Here is a 19,491-nt window from a genome sequence, read left to right as displayed (position 1 = left end):
CTGATTGAATGAATCTGATGAGCAAAGACAGGATTATTATGCAAACCACCCCCATTGTTTCATATTAAAAAGTGAATATTTAAGAGCTGAAAAAGCAAATTTGTTTCAGTTACACAGCACACATTTTTCAGTATGCAAATGTGCCACATCTGTGTATTTGTTTTGCTGCAGATATAACCAGCAAGAGTTTAGTGATGAAATCTGTTCTTAATTATGATAGCAGCTGTTGGAGCAGTAGCCATTTTTTTCCTCCTGATGTGAAGTTGCCTGATTTACTCATTTTTGTCTGCATTTGTCAGGGCTGCCAGTGCAGAGAGAGAACTCTTTGTGAGGGGTTGCAATTTGTTTTCTGTGCGAGAGCCAGTGAAAATTGACTAAATCTGCGCAGCGGGGTAGTTTTATCTTTTCTTTTCCTGCATTGCAAGCTGTTGTACCTCTGCTCCAGCACAAGAGGCCTATAAAACTACCAAACAAATGAGGGAGCTGTTAAGTGTTCCAGCAAGTATCTTAAGCAGCAGTTCATGTAAACGAACTATGCCTTAATGAGGAAAGAAAAAAGAAGTCTGACATCATAGCTGTGGGACAGATGGCATTAATATAATGAACTGATAAACACTTCGGAAGCTTATTTTTCCTTCCTCAGTTATTTAATTTCCATATATGAGCATGAAGTTTGTAAATTCCAGACAGTTTAATACTCTAGTTCCTCAATATTTTGATAATAGGAGAAGGAGTGGGAAGGTTATAAAAGGATGATAAAATCCTCCTTTCTGAATACACGATCTCTTACAGTAATTTGTTAACGAGGCAATACTGTTGCAAATCAAGACAGAAAACGACCAAGAATGCTTCACAGCATAATGAAAAATTGGCCAAAAATTGCTGTGCAAATGAAAACAGAATAAAGAGAAGACATAAGTTATTGATACTAAAACTTCTGTGCTAAAAGCCTACTGAATGAAACATTTATCGTCTCCCTACAATCATAGACTAATCATCTGTTTCACACTGGATTGTTTCCACACCAATATTTTATGCCTTGTTTTTCTTTTGATCTAGGCAACACTAAATTTAAACAGATTTCAGCCTTGTTTGTTTTTCAGTTAACTTTTTGATGTCTTATCCTGCATCACTGAAACCAGTGAAAACTTGGCCCCAGAACACAGTGAGAGCCTGTATAGTTCTTGAAAGAATATGCAAAACTTGCTGTTCTTTATTGAGAGTAGCAATCTGCTTTTGCTTCCACAAACAGAAAAGGGTTCAACAGATTGTGTAAGTCTTCACTTAAGGGTTCTCACTTTATTTTCTGCAATTCAACTTTTCCTCTTTCACTTTTGACCTTCAAGTGTTGCATTTAATTGAAAGAAGCATAAAATCATGAGAAAATGAGAGAACGCAGGTAAACTATATCTTACTTAAAAACAAAGGTTATCTCAAAGTTAAGCTATCTGAAGTAGTAAATCTGTAAGTATAAAATGTTCCTCAGTAGAAGAATATGCTTATATATCATGGACATGGTCATAATAAGAATTGATGTTCAGAATAAGAATATAGGCATGGGTAGGATGGGAGAGTCATCAGGAATTCCTGTCCACAAGTAGTTGTTTACTTTAAAAGAAACATGAAAGGAGAAAGAGGGTTATACAGTGGATTCCAGTGAGGAACTGGAATGGTATAAACACAAAGTAGGTAGGCAGGAGGATACTTTATCCAGTGATGGGCAAAGCATGTTGCCCATGTGCAGGGCTTGCCTTGGGTACCTCTGCCTGGCTGCTGCCATGGCAGCTACCTTCGTGGTGAATGACAGCAGGGCCTCAGCACTGCAATAAATAGCATCTCTTACCATCTACAAACTCCTAGTTTGCCTTATTTTTCTGAGCTTTCCAAGATGTCTGGGTATGGCCAATTTTACCCTTTTGAGCTGCATACATTGTTTCCATTAGCCCATGTATTAGAATGCAGCCTTGAACCTCTGCAGTTGCCCATATTTTTCTTTAAGCTTGACTTTCTTCAGGAAGTTACTTCAGCTTCTGTAAGGAAGCCCAGGTACTATTGCTGCTGGAATATAAAAAGGATTTTTCAGACTTCTTGTCCATGTCACATGCATGTTTCCATGTCATGTTCTTGTTTGCTTGTGAGGTATAGTTGTGAGGACATCAAGAAGTTACTGGAGAAGTGAAGAAGGTCTGGATTTTTCACTGAAGTTACATTTGAAATTTTTATTCTTTGACTATTTATTTTGACCATTTCTTGTCTTCTGTCTAATCTACCATTAATAATTTCTAATGTAGAAGTGAACTAGTGACTCAAGGCTCTAGCTGGACTCAGTTGAAATAAATAGGCTATTTTTAGCTGCAATTAATCTGACTTTCCCAAATATCCATTTAGAATAAGATCAATCCTTAAAATCATGTAACTCTCTCCATCAACCAGCAAGGGAATGTGGAGCAGTTGGCTTACATTTAGATGTCCACAGTTAGTCAAATAAATCCCTCACTTTCTGTGTCTGTTTTCTATTGCTGCTGCGCCAAGCATGTTGCATATCTAAATAATTACTGCAGTTTTGCACAGTAGTCACTGAGTCTGTAGCTGTGAATTGTGTATTATTCACTTAGTGGATTTTTTCTTCTCAAAAAAGTCCCACTTACAAGAGGTTATAGGTTTTAGCAAGGTGTCTTTACACTTTAGTGTCGTGATTACAGTAATAAATATACAGAAAAGTTGCTCTGTAGCATTATGTCACTGAAATTTGCTGACACAGTAAATCGTAAATGGGATACAGTGATTTATGGCTTATGACTTCAGCATATGTTACATAGGGTACTTTAATAGAAGAGAGGCGTATGATACTAATTACCCTGTGAAATCACACTATAATAATACTTCAAGTAATCACACTTCAAAGTGACAAAATTTTCTTAAAAGACATCCTGTCAGGAATGCTGCCTGTTCCAACTTCTTACGCCTGTTCCTTATTACGTAAGAAAATTTACTTTTGTGTTGGCAAATAATTTTAAATATATTCCCTATAAAAACAAAGGTCTGATACTGTACTTGGATCCACACATGGCATTTCAAAGCACTTGAGGCAGCAAAATCTTTGCTCCTTCTAGATGACTTGATGTGAAAATAGAGGAGATGCGGTCTTCCAACTGAGGCAGAGAAAAGATTTAAAGATGTATTTTAGATGTCACCTCCTGCTGTTGGGTAACTTATGGTCTGTCAGCCAAGATAAGGGAAAAAGATGCCCTATACTCAACACCTCAAAACTTGAATAGCTAAGAAATATGTTCTGTCAGTAATTTGGAGAAGAAACCATGCCCAATCCTTGCTGATCTGAGTAGCATCTTTCCAACAGTTCCCCAGGGCTAGGAAGAAAAAAAGGGGACATTTGATGCACTTCTGCTTCTCCACCCTACCACCCCACATTACTGCAATTACAACACATTTGAGGATGAAGTAGACAGCCCTGCTTCCTGATGGAGATCTACCCGCAAACACCTGAGGACTCAGCTCCAGCATCCTTCTCCATGTGGGATGTGCTTGTTCTTACAATGTTAGTTATCTTGTAAACATAATTGCCTCTGCAAGATGTTTGTAGGGAATTATTTTTCCTTGGATAACATGAATTCTTTTCCTCGCAGATGATTCACACAACTGACTTCTGGAACTACAGTTCAAAAAGTAGTAGCTCATAAGCAAATGCATAATGCATAAAATCTATATCAGTATCTCTTAAAAATTCAGAGTACTAGGTTTGCTCACAGCCCTTTCTAGGAAAAGCACAATATCTTTATTCTGCAGATAAAGAAAAAGGGTGAAGTCCTGACTCCATTGAAGGGAAAGGTAAATTTCTCATGAGATTCAATGAGTTGTTTTTTTTTTTTTTAAGTTTAGCATATTATTGATAGAGCAAGGTTAATTTTCTGTTTCTGATTCTTCAAAGCAATTGGTGTAGAGACCACTAACTGCTTTAGCTGGAGAAAAAAAAATTTTAAAAAAAAACAAACATTGAAATAGTTACAAAATTTCAAAGTCAAATGTTTCAGATTTTTAATGTGAAAGAACTTCCTCATTTAAAAAATTTCCTTAGTTTCTTACTCTTTCAAGTAATGAAATTATCAAAATATCAAACCATCTGGATTCAAATAAAATAAATTGTTTTGATGGATGTAGTGTAAGTAATTTAGTATTCCTTCTTTCCTTTTTGAAGGGAAAAACAAACCAAAAATATTCAGCTCAAATGAGAACAGTTTTTCTTACACTTTTCACTTTAGCTACCAACCCAGAAAATCCATTATTTTCACATTTTTAATTCATGGTAAAATCTTAGGAACTATTTTGGCCTGTCACTTGATGGGCATATTGCATAAAATACCTGAAATATTTATGAGTGTATCAAACTCTATGACACAAGTAGCTTGACTATCAGATTAGTTTTCTAAAGTAAACTTTACAGCTATAACTCTGTATAATGAAGAAAGTCTTGCTTAAACAGATGCAAGAAACATCTAATTATAAAACATATGGTTTAAAATAGAAGGGAACCCAGAAGCTATTTTTTGTCATTCTGTCTTGGGTCACTGTTGACTGAACTATACTAAATGTTTCATTCATGACCAAAAATGTATGATTTTTAGTAGCTTTTCCTGCTGGAGTACAGCTCTCCATGACTTAATTAGAAATTTAATTTAATTTAAATTGAAAAGTTTTTTTCATTTGTGATGCATTCCTATCAGAAATCTATGATATCCTGCAGAATTAGACTCTGTATCATTGTAAAACCCTTAATTGACTATTTCCCATCAATATGTTCTCATAGTCAAAAGTCTCTGTGATGAATTTTGCATTTTTGTATTTGATGACACATTCTTTCTTTAATGCATCAATTTTTTCAAAAAAAAAAAAAGTCAGTGAAAATATTAAAATTTACAGAGAAGTTAGAAAGTGACTAATTTATTGATAATTTGCTGAGAAAGTGTTGAAGTAAACCCACAATACAGGTGTTTTGGATAGAGAACAAGGACAGACTAGCAGGGAAGATTAAAACAAACAAAAAGCCAACTACTGCATGGCTGGCTGGCCCCAGTCTGACTCAGGTGGTCATTTCTGTCCTGACTGGTGGCTGGGCTGCAGGCACAGGGAATGCACTGGTGCTGTGTCGGTATTCTGGGGTTAAAGCTCTGTGCCAGCTCCTGTAGCACTTTCATGGTCTAATTTTTAAATTTCCTGACTCAGACTTTAAAAATAATGATTCTTGAAAACATTTTCCTAAGCAAAATGCACAGGAAAAAAAAAAAAAAAAAAGGTGAGAAGTAAGATCAATATAAACTATATATGGCCTTATTTTTATTTATGATAAGGCCCCTTTATCTTGCTTTTTATCTCCATTATAAAGAAGCCCTAAAATTAGTGTAGAAATTGCAATTTAAAACCCATTACTCTCACTGTAAAGCAATTCACTGTCAGGATGAAGGAGGAGAGGCATGGTTTGGTGATAAAGAGAATCAGGCCCATTACTCCCAAGAAATCCAGTTTGCTTGAGTGAGAGAAGGGGAACTTCTAGGTCATTTCAGTAGTTATTTTATTCAGTAAAGAATAAATAAAGGAGACGCTGTACCACTGGTAAATTTGATCTATAATGCCTCATGCACAAATCAGATTTTTCAAATGAACCTTGATGGCTGCAGGGGAGTGTAAGAGAGACTGACAGGCATTGCTTGGTTTGAAGAAAATAAGTTTTTGTTGTGCAGCTGATTGACTTGCTCACCTCTTTATAGCGATGAGAAATGTAGTTTACAGGTGGGTTGGTGGGCACCGTTCCCTACACATAAGTAAGGTTTTTTTACTGTATGAGACATTCAATATTTGTGTATATGTGGATATCCATACACTTTGGGAAATACTGTATTCTGTTCCTCAGTGTGCTCTCTAAATCACTTTCACTGTAGTTTCCTCAAGTTAGGAGCACTCCCCAATAACACTGCTCACCATGTTTACCAGTATTTCAAGGGCCTTCTCCCTGTTCAGAAAACAGTAGTAAACTATATTTACTCACTTTTGTTCATGGCTTAAATATGGCTTAAGGGATTTAACTGAAATTACTTATCAAACAAGGCCAAATGTGAACCATACTAACCAAAATGTTAAATATTTTGAAAAACTGTAAGCTGAAAAGAGCAAGAAATTATTATAGGGACAGTTTTGATTAGATGTAAGTAAATTACCCTTATGAAATCATGTGATAAAATTTTAATTTTCTTCTCCCATTCATGACATACTGAGGCAAATTAATGGAATTTTTTACTTTACCTATTGTAGGTATGCTAGCACTATCAAAATATATAATCTTTGTACACAATAACCTAATCCAATGCTGATTATAACACCAACATGACATATTTCTGTTCTTCTTGCTCTTCTTGCTTGGGAAATAATGGCATGTAGGTCCAGAAAGACAGGCATGCCTTTTTCTGAGTTGTCTAGTCTTCACTTCCTTTCAATTCCATAAGGAGTGTTAATACAATTGGTTTGTGAACATAGAAAGGGGAACTTGTGTTAATAGTTTGTAGATCAGTCTCTTGATCTCCCAGGAGGATTTTATCTTCTAGCTACAGTAGTATGACGAGGTGTATGACTGGGTTTTGTTTTAATTAATGTTTTAGTCTTCTCATTTCAGAGAGTGTGGATGGAGATGGTGTGGTCATATTCCACCACTGTGTCAGGGTTGTTGAATAACACACTTACTTCTCTGCTTGGAAAGACTTAATAATGAGTTCACAGATGTTAAACTAGAATTATTTTGAAAGTCAGGCACCAATTAGTTTCTCAGCATTGTTTAGGACAAACTGAAGAATAATAAGGTTACAACTTTGAAGTCCTGTAGTAAATTGCTTCTTTACTCCAAGGCACTGCAGTCTGACACCTAACAGGTTTGGATTTTTTTATCTAAAGAAAGACTAGCCTTACAGATAGGAACTCAATTGGTGTAAACCAGTAAGTTTGACTAACTGTGTCTCTCTCCTATTGTAATACAAAAACACCCCCTTATCCCAAATCACTGCTAAGGTTCTGTTCCTTTTGGAATAATATTCAAACGACGCAGAAATAGTGACTTCTGGAATTAATGAATGTTTCTGCTGGTTTGGGTGTCTCTCGTGTTCTGATTACAAGACTTGACATGAAGCTCTTATTAAGAAAGTGTCTCATTAGTACATGAGTTCCAGAAGGGAAGAATCCTCAGCAGACATTTCCTCCCGTTCGGCAGATCACAACACAAGGTCCTTGCCACAATGATTAAAAAAGGAAATGGAACCAAGCAGCCTAATTAGAATAATATCTGTTGAAACTGTATGTGCCACCAAAGACCCATACATGAAGTAATTATTTTCTGTAAAAGGTTTCACAAATAGAAAACAAAAGAAGCATCTAGTTTCAAAGAAAAGTAAAGAAGGAAAATTCCAAAGGAAGAAACGCAGTATTTATTTGTAATTAAAAACATGTAAGTCCAGCCTCATCAAAACCACCTTTGGAGAAAAATGTTGAAAGAGTGTCTGGTTTTGCAATATATATTACCTCATGTTGTGTTCTCAAAAAATATTGAATTATACAAAAGTGTCAAAGGCTATCTACTAACTTTGACAAGATTGAAACCTGTGAATATACACAGAAACAAGGACTAAAAAACCAAGTTGAAATCCCTGAGCAGAGTTGTGAGAAGGTTTTTTAAACATCATTTTAAACCTGTTTTAATCCCCCTGCAAAAGTACATGAGACTTGTGCTGGATTCAGGCGAGGGTAAAATAATCTAGTCTGAATTAGCAGCATTAGCAGCACTTCAGCAGAGAGAGGGAGGAAATGATCCTTTCAGAGCTTGTTTTAAGAAAGCTTGAACTCAGTGAATAAGTAGCTTCTCTTATTAGGGCATCTATAAAAATCCCTCCCTTATCTATGCTACCATTCAGTTAATACTAATGTAGAGATGAGCTGCAAAATAGTGGAGAGGGCTTGCTTTTGAGAGTTGCTCATGTAGCTGATGACAAGAGATGATAGAAGTTCTGCCAGGGATGAGTGCGGGCACAGGATGCTGAGAGGAGCAGATTTAACTTCACCAAGCAATCAATAAGTGGCATCTGAAGGTCAAAGGAACTTGAGAGCATTCAAAAATATATGAGGTATGTCAAGAAACTTGAGGGGGTTGCAAACTGTACATCTTTCTTTTGGTCATTTTCTGGGCAGACAGGTAGCTGATGTGATTTTGGCACAGGATATTTAAGGGTGTATTTGGGTAATGATTGCATGGCCAGATATGACAGTTATAATTTCTGAATAATGATGCAGGTGTACTGATACGTTGTGACAAAACAATTGCAGGTGGTTTTTGACTTCTTATGTGGTAGAAATGTTCTGTTAAGTGCAATTGATGTCATCAGTTTGGCCTTTTAAGGAATGATATCTAAAGTCCACAGGCAGAAGAAAATCCGGAAAGCTTCAAGTCATTCTTCAAGAGCACAACAAAAATCCCCACCTGAAGGCAGACTCTTTTTACCTGGTTAAAGCACCAAATGTGTGTCTGGTTGAAGACAGGACTAGGTGAAACCACAAATTTCCAGTTTGCAGAAAGTTTTGATGTTTCAAAAATTTGTTGTGCTTTCCTTCAGGATCCCCATCAATGTACATACTGTATTGGTATATCCTGGCTCCTCCATCTGAGATAGAGGCAGCTCCCAAAGTCTCTGGGTCATTTGGAGGCCCAGTAGTGATTGCCCCCAGCTCATCTGTCCAGCATCATCATTCCCCATTGGGAGAGCTTTCAGGGAATTACACGGGCTAGTAAGAAGCGAGTCCAGCTTGAAGTGGGTTGGGAACCCCCACTTGGGAGATGGATTTCTAAGGTTCCCAGTTTTTTTCAAAAATAGTGTACAACTGCAAGACAGACTGCAGTACTCTGAAAAAAGGGTCTCTTTTCAGATAGTCCCACAGCTGTAGCTGAAGCTCAAAATGTGCATTATTAATTCAAGTTCCCTTGTTCCAGCTGGTATGTATAAAACTGGCTCCATAGTTATTATCAAATATGGATGTACTTCTAACAGCTTCCTCTTAAGTGAACTAATGTAATCTGAAACATACTTATGTCTGTGTCAGATACCTGTGGTTGAAATAGATAATTTCACTGAAAGTCCTAATGCATGTTATTTCAAGAAGTGTTTTCCAAAAATGTCACATTTTACAAAAGAGACAAAGATTCACCAATACACTTCAGAAACAACTGTTCCATTTCCTGATCACTTTTCCCACAGTACAGTGTGTGGTTTCTGTCCAGTTCCTTTTTTCCCTTCCTTTCTTCATGAAATGCAGGCAATTCCTATGTATCACACATTTGCTTGACTTACAAAGGCAAGTGTTTTGGAGGATCATCATCTGTGAAATTCAGGAAAAGGAAAAGTATTCTTTGTGTATGTACAGTGTACGTTATACATGGTTACTATTTAAAGTAAACCTGTAAAAAAGTAATGTAAACACATGGTAAGAATTTTTAAATGTTCAACATTAGTCTTAATTCCCACTTACTCAAATGTGAGCAGAGAGAGGTTGAATTCAGTAAGAATATTCTTGAAAATATCACCCATGGTGGTTTTTTGTTGTTTTTTGGTTTTGTTTTTTTTTTTTTTAAGCTAGTTTGGAGATGGGGAAACAATGAACATGTTCTGGTCTTTGTCAAATGATGTTTGCTGTCACTGAGAGCAGAGAAAGGAGCAGAAATGGAGTACATTTAGAAGATGCTACAAATATACCTTCCTCCCCATCAGGACTTTGATAAATAGCATGTGCTCTGCTGTGTTTCTCTTGCAGGGCATCCAGAAGCAGTAGAGTGACACACACACGCTCATTTTGTTTATATGACAAGCCTTCCGTTTGGAAAAACTGATGAATGAAATGCCACATGTACAGCAGTGAGGGAGATCTCATTTCTCTTCAGGCTGGGAAACACATATTGCTCTGAAATCACATAACTCTGTGTGTGTGTGTGTGTGTGTGTGTGTGTGTGTGTGTGTGTGTGTGTGCAAACAAGCCATTGCTGCCCGGGGTGGCTGTGCCCACCTGGCAGCTGTGCTGAGGGAGTGCAGCTCAGGCCTTTGCCAGGGCTGCCTGCTAACACCTCCTGCAGTGAGGCAGTGGGGATGCGCTTCCCTGGCCTCGCCTCTCCCTGCTGCAGTCTCACTTTGCCACTGCCCACCCCCAGCTGCACCATTCCCTGCCAGAGCAATCCCTGTGGCCTTGCCAGCCACCACCTGCTCTGGATAGTGCAAAGGTACGGTTTCTCTGTAGCTGAATGTGATACAGGTGAATGGATACACCCACTTTTGGGTTCAAATTCCTGTTCTTCCTTTGTGTCATCCCACTGTTGGTTGATTCTGACCCCTGAGCTGCACGTGGCTCCTTGGTGGGAATACATCCCATGGCGCTCTAAGGCAGTGCAGGCAAGGGGCGTGGAGGGGTAACCCAAGAGGAGTTGCCAACCCAGCTAGGTAGAGGCCAGGCTCTCTCTCACCTTACAGGTGTGGGTGGTACATGTCTGGTGGGCCAGAGAGATGTTCTGTAGGTGGTCCAGAGAGGCAGGGAGGTTGATAGCACTATCACAGCTTAATGAGCATAGCACTGGGCTTCTGCCTCCCATTTAGCAAGGCTCTGGCTCCAATTTTGGCACGTAGAGTCTTCTTAATAGTGCTGCCTGAATATTCTGTCATATCATCTCACCACATAACAAACTAAATCTTTCTGGCCAAAGGATGTGATCTTTTTGCAAATGCTTGCCCTTCATCTGGCCAGCATGCCCAGAAGTTCATGCTTCCTTCTCATTACTGTGCCTGGGACTCTCTTCCTCACAGATCCTCTCCACGATGATCTTATTTCTCATGCCATCTCCTCAACTACCCATAAACAGCTTATTTCAGGGGCTGAGAGTCCTTGTCTGGCAGCTTTCTCCAAGGTCCACATCTTTGTTTCACACAGAGAGCATGTGTATGAAACAGTTTGATGTTTTGCATCTCGGGAGACCCCTTTGCCTCCCACATACCCTTTGTGTTTCTCTGGGGCAGTGGTGCCAGAGCTGTCCTCCTCACAGTCCCCTAGGAGCAGTGTTGTTGCCCTCCATGGTGATGCTTCTGAATTAGACAAAACTATCTGCATTTTCTGTTTTAGTGCCTTCACTGTTTGGTGTTTTTCTCTTGAAAAGTCTATGTCATATTGTGTACATGTCTGTGGTAAAATACTCCAGCCTTAATCCTGTTTTCTGTTAATATCTGTGTAATCACACAGTACACGTGCGGATGTACATTTTTCTTTTCTTTATTTATCTTTGTGTGTGCCTCTTGCATCAGGTGCAATAGGAGGTGGGTGAGCTTTTTAACTGGAAATGATCACAAGGTATTGCCTATAGAAGTTTTGAAAGCTGACCCTGTAAACCATCTCAGCAATATCTGAGAGGATGTGCACATGCTATCTGCCTCATAAAAGCTTACATTCATGCAGTTAAACTATTTACTAGTGGCAAAGGTGTGTTGGGTCAGAGAAGGAGGAAAGAAGAAACATCAGGCAATTTCTTCCTACAGTGCATGTGCTGTACCACAGATCAGAAAGGCAGTGGGTTTTGTATTTTAGGAGCTTCAGGTGTCCCTCAAGATTGGCTTCATGTTGTCCATGCTCAGTGGAACAAGCTCTTCTGATAAATCCGTATCTAACAGGATGAGGCCTCTCCTGGGCAGCAGGCTTGAGGCACTGCATGCTGGATGCACACCACCCCCATATATCCCAGCTGTGCCTTTCTCTCCACTCTGCTGGGAAGAGTTTAGGATCATGGTAAAGGGATGAGTGGTTTTTATATTTTCTCCCTGAAAATGCTTCAGTCTTGGCCCTAACTTGCATCTCTGTGTGCTTGGCCTCACAGCAGCCAGCAGATTCAAGCCAGCTAGCTGCAGCTCCCCCTCTTTTGCTACAAGAGGTTGTCTCTGTTACCCACACTAAGTGTTTCTCTCTCCATCCAGCCTCCACATCACACCTTACCTGATCCTGCACATCTGTGGAGGCCAACTGCAAATGTAGAATCACCTGCAGTGATTGTGACCTCCTGAACTCACCGGGAAATACTGGGGCTGGAGAATGGAGACCATCTCTTGTAGCACAGGAGGAGGAGTTCTGAGCTGTTGAGCTTGGAACTGGCCAACACTAATGAGAGAAGCACAGTCAGAGTTGTTGAAATGGCATCATCTGACTGCTTATGGCTGTACCATGACTGAAATTACTTGTTTTGTTTTATTCCATTGTTTGTTTATACCACAGGAATGTTGGACTAGATTGCATTCAGTGGTCCCTTCCAGCTTTAACCATCCTTGATTTTTTACTACCTGCCACCTCATCCCTTGTTTGCCTTCCTGTCTTCAATCTTTAGGAGTCTCAAATCCAGGCAGCATCTGCTTTTTGTTTGGAAAGTTCCTAGTGTATTGTAAATGCTCTTGAATTAAACAAATGAAGACAATAGTGATGGCAGTGTAATGTAGACAACTTGTGAAGTGAAATTAGTGATTCCCCCAAAGGAGTTCTGGGTCAAATTTGGCTCTTCATACATCCATACAAGACGAGAGAGTGGAATCAGCTTAGATTTGTGGGAAGACAGAAATCTGATTTTTCTGGGCTCAGATATAGATTGGAAGGGAAAGCAAGAGAATTCTGCTCCTGATTATGCTGTAAATCAAATTAACCTTACACGTCTGCTATGTCTTTCAAGTTTAGTGTTCTCTGAATTACTGCCTTCATGTTTACACTGTTAAAGGTCTAATGCATTAGTAAGCAGCAGTCACCACAGCTTTGCTCCACATTAGGGAAAAAAACCCACTCTCTTTACCAAGAAGGACTGTCAGGGATTACTGCATGTGCATGTCCTGACAAACCAAATAGCCTCCAGGGTACTTATCCCTGCTGCTGCTTACTTCATGTTTTATCCATTAAATGAACATGATGATGGTATTTTTTCTTATTTCTTGACATCACTTTTAGCATGCTGGCAAAATTTAACATGCAGTCATCTTGGCTCAGTATAAGAAGTAATGTCATATAAATTAGTTTTGAATAAATAATTTTCCTGTTAATCATGGATTAAAAAACCTCCCCTGTTCACTGTATATGTTTTGAAGGGAAAGACCTAGGTTCAGTAGGTTTAAATTTGGCAAGATTAAGATAGATATGCAAAGCTTTTCTCATATCACGGGGGTTTTATTATTGCCCTGTTTTTATGGGAAGTATATACATTTTAAAATTATTTCAATAATACATTTAGGTTCATCACATAGAGAAGTCAACTGCTAATATAGCACTACTATAATTTATAACACAGCTGGACCTGTTTTTTTTTTTTTTTTAAACAGGTATTTCCAAAAGAAGAGGAAATTTTTGAGGAAATAGGTTTATTGTAAATGTGTTGGGATTACACTCAATAATGGAGTTGATGTTCCCTGGGAAAAAGCTTTTCCCTTTTTCTCTGTTGTATGTCAGTCTTTATTTGCATTTTTAAAACATTTTCATTGCACTCTGTGGAGTTGCCTCACTTCTTTTAAGAATTTAACATAGCTGAAAGTAATATTTGTCTCCAGTTTCTCTGGGAAAAGAACAACTGCTGCCGAGAAGACAGAGAATTTCTGATTGTTGAGTTTTTCCACAGAACTAATTACAAAATTGTGTATTGCCTGGCATGACAGTCTTTGAGCTGTGGCCTCAGTTGGTTATGGCAGGATGAGAGGGCATACATGCCTGGCCTGCCAGATGGGATTTGTATTATCAGGAAAATTCTGGTTTTGACAGGGCTATCATAGCGTCCCGCTGCTCGCCTTCCTCAGTATTGTAGGGACTGCTCTATTCTTCAAACACTGCCTCATCTCTTGGGCTTCTGATGTAGAACACACATCAGACACGGCAAGAATTTCCTAGATCCTGAGGTGGATTTCCCCTGAAAATTATTTCGCTTGCTGCCTTTATCATCAATACATTTTGGCAGCCAGACAGCACAGTCCGTTGCTATTCACATCTTGCTTTGTGTGAAAGTTACCCTAAACCTAACGGGAGCCATTTGATCCTTTTCAAACTGCAGGCTGTCTTTGGTGAGGTCCTGCTTTTCAAATACCGTGCTGCAGGTTCAAACAATTGTTTTGCCCTTGTCATCACCGTCATCATCCATTGTTCTTTTTCCCCCAATTGTACTTAATCTCCTATATCGAAATCCAGTCTTGCATGTAAATAAAAGCAGAAAAATTCTCTTCACTTGGTTGTGCATGATAATATTTAATAAAAACAAAAGTCATGTGGTAGATAAACATTTAAGAATTATTCAGCTGCACATTTAATCTGAGAATCATTTACTAAATATAAAAAGGCTATAGTGCCTTTCTGACCACAGCATTCTGTAAAAGCAGACCTTTACTCAAAAATTATCTGTATCCCAGAGAAGAAATGAACCAATTTGGAAAAAAAATATTGCTTTATTTTGTGGTGTCTTTGTACGTGTTGGTATTATTAATAACAAGATTATGCCCACGAGTAGAGCTAGTTTTATTGGGTTCTGTGCTCTAACCCCGGTGCATTTTTGTAGGTTAGAGAGAGTGCTCTCATTTCTCCTGTTAGTGTCCATCCCTCAGAGGCATGAAACACCCTTATATTTTTGGTGTGAAATATAATGGTCCTGGAGTCAGAGCCCCATACTCTGGGGACCAGAGTGGGCCTGTTGTGTCACCCAGAGCTTATTCTTCTCTCCGCCTGCAGATCCATGCTATGAGCATCCACCAGTTCACATCCAGTAAGGGCAAGATGTGCTCCCATGTAGGTGCCCCTGAAGTCATGTGAAGTGTCAGACAGCGAGGCCTCCCCAGGGGATGGTCAGCTATGACACAGGTATGGTCTGTGGTATCCCAGCTGGTCTGGAACGAGAGTCAGAAACTCCCCACAAGACCCCACTAGTGGTCATCCAGTGGCCCAGGAATTGCAGCTGCCACCAGATAATTTTTAAGGTAAAAGTGTAATACATTCAGAGGGTGTGTTCTGCTTTAAATCTAGGTGAACTACATGAACTCAAGTCATCTAACATTAGATTTTTCATTCTGGGTTTCAGAATTTTCAGACTTCTTTTGCTTTACCACTCTGCCTTCTCTCTATCAATGACAAAAGCAGTTCAGTTACCGCAGCTTCATAATTCACAGCCTTGATTTGGTTTTAATACAGGATTTTGAGCTAGAGATGTAAAAAAATATATTTTAAAATTAGAAACTAAAGCTTCAGATTGAATTAAACTGTGTCAGTCCAGATTGAAGTAATTGAGGATTAGCTCCATAGGCTAGTTTGTAGTTGTTCTTGAGTTTGGTTTGTTGGCAGAAGACACTTAGAAAGCCAAGCCCATATCCAGTAGGAAAGAAAGTCAAGAAAAAAATTGTTTTAAAACATTTTTCAATGAAAAATCATTAGATTTTGCATAACATTGTATTTTTTCCTTTGTAAATCTTCTATTCATTCATTCTTTTAAGGCTGAAAGAGCCAAAGCCTGAAAAATACTTTAGGTATTATATAGGAATTGCTTGAATGTTTTAGCAAAAACTTTGCAAGCAGCTTGAGCAGCAACACTGAGACAATAAGCTTGCTTGGAATTTTAGATCATTAATCAGGGTTCTTTATATGGAAATGTTGCTTGAATTGGCACAGTCCCACACATTGATGGAAAAGAACTGCAGAATGGAGAAATCCTTTTATTTAAAAGCAAAAAATAACACTCTAGAAGCATGACTAGCAATGTTATACTAAAAATAGTTGCTTTCTTTGGCTTTTTATCTGATTAATTGGTTATGTAAGAGGAATATTTATAGCATAGGAGCAGCTCAACCTGCTTCATGCCCAGAAAGCATAGCATGACATGCAAAATTTGGGAAGAATAGCTGAAAAAAAGGCTTTTCTTTCCTTTTGTTCTAATAGTATGTTATGATATATGATATATAATTGGCTTTGATTATTTGATATGATTTACCACTGGGGCCAAGAGACAAACTAAATGAGGATTGATTTAGCCTCTTTAGTTGGTTCTTGGGGTGACAGATTTTCTATGAATGAATGAATGAGTGAAAAAAATTCCTACAAGCAGAACTGGTCGGTAGGTTTAGGTTTGATTGGTGGATTGTAGTAAATTGAACACAGCAATGTTAATGTCTCATAGTAATGACAGTTTATCTCCTTCACAATTTCAAGTGACTTTACCTTGCTATGTTTAGTATTTTTCTTGAAGAAGAAGTGAAGGTGCCATATGCCAAATATGTTTCATGTCATGGCATCTCCACCAACTCTCAGTGATACATTACATCTGTCTTAAGGATTTGACTCCATTTTTGTCATTTTATGTAAGACTGCCAAGGTTTTCTCAAAGCAACCGAAGCCACTAACTTACCAATCTGTTGCCAATGCATTAGGAGTAGAGAAGGAGTAGAGATTAAGAAAAATGTGAAATGCATTCTTCTTCCTCTTTCTAAAATTTTCAGCACTTCTCATTTCCTTGTTAAAGGATAGGCTCATGAAAATAAACTTTTGTGCTCTGCATATTGTCTGTTTCTGGTACAACTCTTTTATTCTATGCATATGACAACAAAACTTTTTTGAGTTAATAGCATGTGTGAGATTAAGTAAGAGGTGAGAAATTACCTGCCAAATAACAAGTAAATCTTGGCTGTAGCCAAAGCAAAGGAGGAGAGAAGGCAGGAATAAGGACTCCCAGAGTGAGAACACATAGAAGTGCTGTCTGCAGTGTGTTGTTGTCACTTCTCTTTTCAAAACAGACTCATGCAATCTTCATCATTATTGTTGCCCTTCTGACTGTTCCCTGCCATTAGCACTGCTCCTTACATAAGAAGACTGCATTCCATGTAAACGCTCAACTTTTATTTTCTCTAAGCAAACTAAGAGAACAAGCTGTCCACAAGGGAGTGAAATACCAATCCTTCCCCTTAATCTAAAAAGCATAAAACTGTTTTTTCCAGTGCAGCTACATCAGTGCTCTAGTTTTGATCAAGAGTTGCATCTGAAGTCAATCTTGGTCATCCTCACTTGTCAAATTTTGGTTCAGGTTGCTGAGCAGTCAGAGTGTCCAAACTAGGTTCTTTTCAGGCAAAAGTAGCCCAAATTTTTTTTCCAGAAGCATGCCTAACACACTAATGGGCAGTCTAAGGAGCAGACTAAGTGCTAGTCTGCAGTAAGACACACATAAATTCAAGTAGGGGGCCTCAGCACAAGCTGCTCCAGTCTACTATTCCACTTTGTCCCCACTAGTCAGTGAAATATTCTTCTTTATACAGGTTCTCATGCACTGACTGTAACCTTGGTTCTGTATCCAGTCTGTCTCTCCCCCAGTTCTGCCTGCACTGAGGCCCGTTCTTCCCTTCACTGTTACAAATCAGCAAAGCATGAGGAAGTGAGTGAAGTGACATAGCTTCATACGAGCTGAAGATCTCAACTCTCCTGCTTTCATCTGCCAGCTCTGTCTCTCTCATGCTCAAAAGATGAATAGAAAGAAAAGATGATGGAAGACGTAGGACCTGTTGGGATATACACAGCAGCATATTTGTGACAGATCCGTCCAGTTTTATTTCAAATTTACTTCAACCAGCATTGCCCTTTTGGATTGATTTTTAAATGGTAATGTTTATTCCTTATTAATAACAATACTGTCTTATAGTAGACAGTTTTGGACCAAATCTGTCCAGTTCTCGCATGTTTGAATAGTCACAAAAGAATTTTAACAGTTGCCTATAAATTTAATTGCTTCATAGCAATTATTATACAGAATAGTATATGTTTTTTATTACCCTCAGGTCCCTTTTAATAGGAGTGCTGTGCTTTGTACAAGTCAATTATTTTTGATAGCTACAGTAATTAATGTTTAATTATATTTTATTAGTCTCATTTTGTTCAACTATCTTGGAACCAATCCAAGCATTTCTAAATGCTATACTTTGTGCGTGCATGTGTGCACACATCTGCATACTCTTCTTATGCTGATAAATGCAACCTCTGAGTGCATTATTCTCACAGAGAGGGAAATATGAAACTCATCTCAGAAGACTAAAGAAACACATGTGCTGTCCTCTTTCCCATGGCTATCAATGATATCCCTCATGCTCATCTCACAACTGCAAGACAATATCCCAACTTTCTCTTACACAGATATATTTCTGATGTCTCCTGATAGATGTTTCTCAGGAGTTTAGAACTGTATTTTCAATGGCTTTCACTGTGCATGTGTATGAGTGACTTTTTTTCTTCTTCCTTATTTTCACTTTTTCTTCTTTGTTGGCTTTCTGCCTTTTTTCTCTTTTATTTCTCTTTTCCCTAGGAATGACTTTTGCTACTATTTCTGAATCCTCTTTGTGCCTTTTTTTTTTTCCCCTGTAATGTTTTTCCCTTTTCTTTACTGTCTTTCTTCTCTATTTTAAAGGGAGTAGAAAACTTCTGTCTTCCTCTGAAATCCTTTTCCCAACTCTCATGTTACACCAGGTGTATAGTATATCTCAGAAGTAAAACAGCTCTATAATTTTATATTTTGTTTGTCTTTTCTGTTTGGGTTGGTGATTCTCTCCTCCTCTATCTCTTTCTCCTCAATTTTGTCACTCTGTCATCTCACCTCTCCTTCCTCAACAAACAAATTGTTTTCACTTTGTTCTTTCAAAAATGCATATTTTTAAATTGGGTTTTTTATTGAATCTTTGCACACTTCAAATGTTTGTCAGTTTTTCTGTTAAATGACAATAGCATTAAAATACTGATAATAATTTACTGGAACTCTTTTTTCTTGAAAGAATATACTACCATTTGAATTGCAGTGACCAAGCATTTTTTCCCCAGCAAATTTAGGAGCTTGTGAGCTTAAGAATCCATAGAAAATCTGTTGGCTACACACACATTTCTCTCTGCTGTCTTTGTTGTTTGGCTTTTTCTAGGTTCCATGTTTGACCTTTCTCCATCAGTGCAGCAGCTGTGATTAGTCTTGTTCTGAGTACTATTTATGTTATGGGAGTATCCAAAGGCCTTAATCAATCCTGGAGCTTCATAACCTGAGTGTCTTACATTCCTAGAAAGGAAGATTCATTCATCTGGAGGACCTACTGCTTAAATGGCTGCAAAGAGAGTTTTGCTGTGTGCAGTTTTCAAAACTAACCTTTCTAGCATATTTGCTTAGAGCACAGTGCAGTAAAAGGCAGCTGCTCATGACTTCTTGAGGCTGTCATTTCACTGACAGGTGTTTTCAGTTCCCTTCAGTGATGATTGAGTTCATCACAGTGAATTTTGCACATAAATCAGGGATCAGAGTCACCAACGAAGTGTGGGAAGGGGCCTGAGTTGTCTCACTCATTAATTCCTTTTTATTGATATAACTATGATAAACTACTGTTGACAATGTCATATTTTGGGGGCAGA

At 38.4% G+C, this 19,491-nt stretch overlaps 1 protein-coding gene and 1 long non-coding RNA gene across 5 annotated transcripts in view; both read left to right on the top strand.

Annotated features, from left to right (window-relative positions):
• Positions 1 to 19,491, top strand: part of AFF3 (ALF transcription elongation factor 3) — a 326,738-nt gene that overhangs the window by 76,419 nt on the left and 230,828 nt on the right. The window lies entirely within an intron of this gene.
• LOC140684597 (uncharacterized) overlaps positions 1 to 19,491 on the top strand; it is a 90,060-nt gene that overhangs the window by 18,866 nt on the left and 51,703 nt on the right. Inside the window, exon 1 of the long non-coding RNA XR_012057066.1 lies at positions 1 to 19,491. This exon is cut by the window's left edge and continues 18,866 nt beyond it; it is cut by the window's right edge and continues 50,518 nt beyond it. This is a non-coding gene — a long non-coding RNA (uncharacterized lncRNA).

This window comes from Taeniopygia guttata, chromosome 1 (genome assembly GCF_048771995.1).
Source record: "Taeniopygia guttata chromosome 1, bTaeGut7.mat, whole genome shotgun sequence".
Lineage (NCBI taxonomy): Eukaryota > Metazoa > Chordata > Aves > Passeriformes > Estrildidae > Taeniopygia > Taeniopygia guttata.
The sequence above is the reverse complement of the archived record's forward strand: the minus strand, read 5'-3'. Positions and strand labels throughout refer to the sequence as shown.